A 6,622-nucleotide genomic window follows, 5' to 3' on the forward strand; every position below is an offset into this window, starting at 1 on the left:
TCATTTCTTATTTTTTTTTTGAAAAAATATTATTTGTCGTTTCTATTTTTGTGCAACCTAAATTGACAATTGAGGTAGCTCGCTCGCTCATTATATATATATATATATCTCATTCGACTCACTCAATTGGTCAAATAATTTTTTTAAATTAAATTTGAATTGATTTTTTAAGTCACCAAATATTTAAAAAAACAATTTAAAATATTATAGTATTATAACGAATTATGTGAACAAATTATATTTATATATTTGAAAAAAACTTCTAAAATTAACTACTACTGCTTAATACAGTGACATGGTTCCATCTTCAACCACATAATCAATTAAAAATCTTAATAAAAACTTAAATACAGTTTGATAAACTCAAAAATCATAATCTCTAAAATTTTTAGACAAAATTTAAACATAATTAAAATTATAAAATCCTAAACTAAAGAAAACTTCAGTATAAGAGAGAATCGGAGAATTAAGATCCAAAACCCGGGAACCAACCGGGGCCGGGCCTTTCTGGATTTGACACGGCTCCAAGCCCAGCCGTCCCACTCACTGCTCGCCTGCATCCCTTAAAACACATACATCGGTCGCTTTTTCTTTGATCGATTCAAGTCGGACAAACCAGCGAAGGATTTCGCAGAGAGAGAGAGAGAGAGAGAGAGAGGCGGATAAAGATGGGAGGAGGAGGACATGGACACAGCACGTCCTACAAGGGCGTGACTCTGCATCATCCAAAGCGCTGGCATGTCGTCACTGGAAAGGGCTTGTGTGCTGTTATGTGGTAACTACCCGCCCAACCCTCTCCCTGTATATATATGTGCTTGCGTGATTTCTATTATTGATTCATGCCGGCTTGTGTGTCTGTTTCGAATGATGAATGCTCACTATGGCCTCAGATCTGCGAGTTTGTCTGTGCTAGGGCTCCTCAGCACAAGTGGGGGCCAATTTTGAATGCTTCGCTATTGTATAGGTAGTTACTTGCTTGGGTTTCGACTTGTTGATTGTGCAATTGATCAAGGACCACCCTCTTTAGGCGGAGTTGATTTTATTATGGGGTTACGGGTTCTTTGTTTGCTAGCTGATTAGGGATTTTGTCCTCTGTTTCTTCGTTGTGGCTGAGTTCAAATGAGCTGCTTATTCGCATCCTAAGGTGGTCCAGCTTGGAAAGATTTTGATATTTACGGGACTATTTCAGTTCATATTCAGTTTTTGTATTGTTAGCAGCAATGTTTGTGAACAGTTCAACTGTTGGTATAGGGTAAATTTTTGAAATGTACTTGTGTGTCACCATTTGGGTGATTCAATCTTCAAAATTTGATGGGATCAGACTTTTGAATATAACAGCCCGAGTTGATTCATTCCTCACAATGTGTTATTAGAAAAACATATTAATTCAGAATGCTTCTAAAGTCTTGTCACTTGTCAGAATATGATTGTAAAATTGTTTTTGAGAAATGCAGTTATTGTATGCAAGCAACTGATTAGTGGATCTTTATTTATTTGTAGAATTGTCATTGGGGAATGCAGTTACTATACGTTGTTTTCCTTTGCTTTGCTTTTCACAAATCTTCTTTCTAAACTTAACATAGGGGGAAGAGAATGGAATTTATGTGGACAGAGTCCTAGTGCAACATGAAAACCCATTTTTAAGGCATTAATTTAGTGTCTATATTTTGGTTAGATGCTCACATGTTGTTGTATGATGATGTCCAGGACCTGTCTTGTTTTAATTTTTTTAGGGTTATAATGTTTCAAGTACCAATTTCAAGCTTTTTCAATAATTTTTTCTGTATATAGGATTTCTTGTCCTAGACATTTACATTGCATTCCTCAACTCAATTCAACTATTTTAAAGGATAGTAAAATAGATTCAGAATCATTATAAAGTTAGAAGATTTCAGAATGGGTTGCTTAGGGGGATAAGGATGGTGACTATGTAACAAATTGAAGTTAAGGTGAGTGCCAACATGAGCCAAGTGTTGTTAACTAGTGACTTGTTTTAAAATATTTTACATTTAAATGCATTGACAAGAAAAAAATGAAAGTTTTATGCATATACAAAGTGTACTAAACATGGAATGAGCTCCAAATTATGTAAATAAATCAAGAAAAGTAAGACTTGTAACAACTTGTGTTAAATACCCCAATTTAGTTCTTCATTAAGGAAAATTGGTCATGATATGACATTAAAATTAAAAAGGGGAATTAATTACAATGGTCTAAATAGTGGAAATTTGCCCAAGTATGGGAGGTGGATAGGATCATTGTAAGGGATAAATGGGTACATTTTTACGTACTTTACGTGTGTAGGTGCACGTGTGTGACAAAGCATTACACCACGTCAATGTGCCCCAAAAGAGTCATATGCTGCCACATGTTCATGATAAGGTTAAACTTGTAAATAAATATGTAAACTTTGTTAAATATATTTACAAGTTTACCCTTATCACAAACATGTGACAACATAAGATTGGTTTGGGACATTGCAGACGCCTTGTAAACATAAAAATATTTTGTCGCACTTATGTTGGTGTTTATAGTTGTTACGTTATAAATGTTGTGAAGGCCTTATTATTAGAGAGGAGAGAGGAGTGGATTGTAAGGCAATCATGAGGAAGTAGTTCTATCCAGTTATGAAACATGTGAAGTTGATAAACCTATCTAATATAGGCAAACATGTATTTCACTAGTTAGAGCATGCTGAATATTTTTGGTGATAGTGTTTGTATGTAAAATTGCTACAAATCTTTCTAGGTATTGTTTGATCTAGAGGCATGATGATGTGATGTTAATTGGACATTTACTTGTGATTATATACATTATTGGATATCTTGGGTGTAAAAATGGGAGTTCCTAGATGAGGAAGTTGTGGCTAAAGGGTGACAAAAGTAGAGAGATATCGACAGGATCTTGGCTAGAGGGGTTGCGAAAATCATTTCGGCAAAAAAAGCCAAATACCAACAAGGGTTGATCTCGGTTAAGGAAGAATATGAGGAAAAAATGATGATAATATTTGAAGACCAAACATGGATAGATGTACCCTCTAAAGACCCTAGGTCACTTAATACATCGATTGGGTTGAATGGTCGTTCACCCCTGTCTCTTATGTGTCGATGATCGATTGATGGATATCGTGGGTTTATAGCTTTGCTATCCATTATGCATTCATCCATGGAAAATGATATCTAACTCGAATAGGAAGGTAAAATATGGGGTGCAAGGAGTTGTTAGTGTCAAGAAATTAGATAAAAGAAATAAAGAAGATTGTACCCTTGAATTTTCAAAAGATAATTGATTAATTAGGAAAGTTGGTTTAGGAAGAATGACTATGAATATCTTTAGTACATATGCACCACAAGTGGGGTTAGGTGAGGAGATAAAAGCAAAATTCTGGGAGGATCTAGAGGGAAATGGCCACGTGGGTAGAGACGGAAATGGCTATAGAGAGGTACATGGAGGGTATGGATTCGGAAAAATTAATAATGAGGGTAAGTCTATTATAGATTTTGCTATGGCATATGGGCTCATCATAACCAATATTAGTTTCAAAAAACGGGACGAACATTTAATCACATATAAAAATATCATATCAAGCATCCAAATAGATTATTTACTCATGAGACAAGAGGATCGGTTATGTTGTAGGGATTGTAAGGTGATACTGGGGAAGTGTTTGACTACTCAACATAAACTTTTGGTACTTGACGTCCAAGTTAGAAATTGGAAGAGAAAAAATCACATAAAACAAAATTCAAGAATTATGTGGTGGGATTTAAAAGAGGAGAAACAATTAATCTTCAAAGAAAAATTAAGGGGTAGAAAGGAATGGAATGGAGAAGAACAGGCAAACCAAATGTGAAGGGAAATGGCTATACCCTGAGAAGCACGACAAAGGTAGTCCTTGGAGGGACAAATGGTAGAGCTCCAAACCTTAAGGAATCTTGGTGGTGGAATGAAGAGGTATAATTGAAAATTACAAATAAGAAAACTTGCTATAAGGCTGTATATCAGTGCAACAATGAAGAAAACTTGAAAAATTGTAAAGAAGCGAAAAATGCAGCAAAAAGAGCTGTTAGTGAAGCAAGGTAAAAAACATATGAGAATCTATATAGACGACTTGATACAAAAGATGGAGAAAAATATACATATAAATTAGCTAAAGTAAGAGAGAGAAAAACAAGGGATCTAAACTAAGTGAAATTCATAAAAGATGAAAAGCAAAATGTATTAGTGAATGAGGGAGCGATTAAGGAGAGATGGAAGGAGTATTTCACAAAATTATTCAATGATGTTGGGGATACAAGAGTTAGGTTAGGACATCTTAGTAACTCCGAAGGGAACGTGAGCTATATATTTTATCGACGCATAAGTTCAAAAGAAATAAGACAAGTATTAAAAAAGATAAAAAAATCATAAAGCAATGAGACTGGATAATATACCAATAGAAGCATGGAAATGCATGGGAGAAGAGGGCATCTCCTGGCTAACGAAATTATTTAACGAGATCCTTAAATCAAAAAAGATGCCAGATGAGTGAAGGAAGAGTACTTTGGTTTCTATATACAAGAATAAAGGAGATGTTCAAAATTGTGAAAATTACAGAAGAATTAAGTTAATGAGCTACCATGAAACTCTGGGAGAGAGTAATAGAGCAGAGGCTCAGAAAAGAAACAGATGTCTCGGAAAATCAGTTTGGTTTCATGTCTGGTAGGTCAACAATGGAAGCTATATACCTATTGAGGCACCTAATGGAAAGGTATCGGGATCAGAAGGACCTGCATGTAGTGTTTATAGATCTAGAAAAGGCCTATGATAGGGTCCCTAAAGAAGTATTATGGAGGGTTTTAGAGAAAAAGGGAGTCCGAATAGCCTATATACAAGCCCTTGAGGACATGTATCATGGTGCAGAGACAGGGGTCAGAACATGTGGAGGGGATACTAAATTGTTTAAAATTACAATGGGACTGCATCAAGGTTCTGCACTAAGTCCATATTTATTTACTTTAGTAATGGATGAACGCACTAAACACATCCAGATAGAGGCCATGGTGTATGCTATTTGCAAATGACATATTGTTGGTGGATGTACCAAAAGAGGGAGTGCACACTAAGCTTGAGTCGTGGAGAAATAATTTAAAATCTAAAGGATTTAAATTAAGTAGAAGGAAAACAAAATATATGGAATGTAAATTTAGTAAGAATGCAAGGGTGAAGGATGTTATAATAAAATTGGAAGACCAAATCATACAAAGAAAAGAGCATTTTCGATATTTTGGATCAGTAATTAAAAAAGATGGAGAAATTTATGAGGATGTCACGCATAGAATTAAGGCAGGTTGGCTAAAATGGAGAAATGTATCGGGGATGTTATGTGATGGTAAAATTTCATTAAAACTGAAAGAAAAATTCTATAGGACAACTGTAAGACCAGTTTTGTTGTATGGATCAGAATGTTGGGTGGTCAAATACCAGTATAAACAAAAGACGATCGTAGCGGAGATGGGGACGCTAAGATAGATGTGCGGCCATACAAGAAAAGATAAAATTAGAAATGAGGTTATTCGTAATAAGGTAGGAGTAGTGCCAATCGAGGAAAAGATGAGAGAGACTAGACTAAGATGGTTTGGTCATGTGAGTAGAAAACCAAGAGACGCTTATGTGAGAAGAATTGATGAAATGGAACAATTAGCTAAAAAAGAGGTAGAAGCAGATCCAAGAAGACTTTGGGAGAGACATTAAAGTTTGATATGAAGTGTATGGGTCTAAATGAAGATATGACAAAAGACATAAATACATGGAAGTCTAGAATTCATGTAGCTGACCCCACATAAAGGCTGGATATGTTGTTGTTATAACCCCACTATGACTAATATTGGTTGAATCATGACCTTGAGGGGCCACCTCAAGGACAAAAAACAATCACTCTTGGAATAAGAGGCTTGCAGGATTGATGTGAGGGGGCAAGAATGGCTATATTTCTGGGAGTGAACTCCGGGTGAATTATTATATTTATATTCTAATTATTAAATTATAATTCTAATTAATATAGATCGAGGTATATATCTAAGTGAGTATGTATATAATAAAAGGAATGAAGAACAAAATAAATGGACTTATTTATCTTTTGGCATGATAGATGCGTATGATAATTGATTTTATCATTCTTCCTCTTTTCTTCTTTTGTTCTTGTCTTCTAATTCGAATTTAATAAAGAAAAAGTTTTTTACAAATTACCAAAAGATTTGTTCATTTTAAAATAGAAAATGGATTTGATACAATTACAAAATAAAAGAAATAATCAAACAAAATAGAAACAATTTTCCAATTTTATATTGATTCAAAACGATTTCTTTGGCAATATCGTTAATCAATTCCATAATAAGTACTGTTTTACCCACCCCAGCTCCCCTTGCATAATCCGATTTTTCCTTCACGGCGATAGGGTTGGAATTCTCAACTAGAGAAGAGAAAACAAGTGAAGCCTTGTTTTTAATGATATTTAATCACATAACAAAGGATGATCTTCCACCAAAACCCAAGGGAGTACAATCTTACAATATTTTGATGGGGCATTTGGGAAACCCATTGAGTTGACTGAGTAAATTATCGATTCAATCGTGTCATTTTT

The 6,622-nt window shown here is 34.7% G+C and overlaps 1 protein-coding gene across 1 annotated transcript in view; it reads left to right on the forward strand.

Annotated features, from left to right (window-relative positions):
* The first annotated feature begins 492 nt into the window (after positions 1–492).
* LOC127808340 (NADH dehydrogenase [ubiquinone] 1 beta subcomplex subunit 2) overlaps positions 493–6,622 on the forward strand; it is a 40,567-nt gene continuing 34,437 nt past the window's right edge. Inside the window, exon 1 of the mRNA XM_052346847.1 lies at positions 493–658. The gene's annotated coding sequence lies outside the window, so the exon portion shown is untranslated. The remainder of the gene's footprint in view (positions 659–6,622) is intronic.

The sequence above is a fragment of the Diospyros lotus genome, chromosome 8, assembly GCF_014633365.1.
Source record: "Diospyros lotus cultivar Yz01 chromosome 8, ASM1463336v1, whole genome shotgun sequence".
Lineage (NCBI taxonomy): Eukaryota > Viridiplantae > Streptophyta > Magnoliopsida > Ericales > Ebenaceae > Diospyros > Diospyros lotus.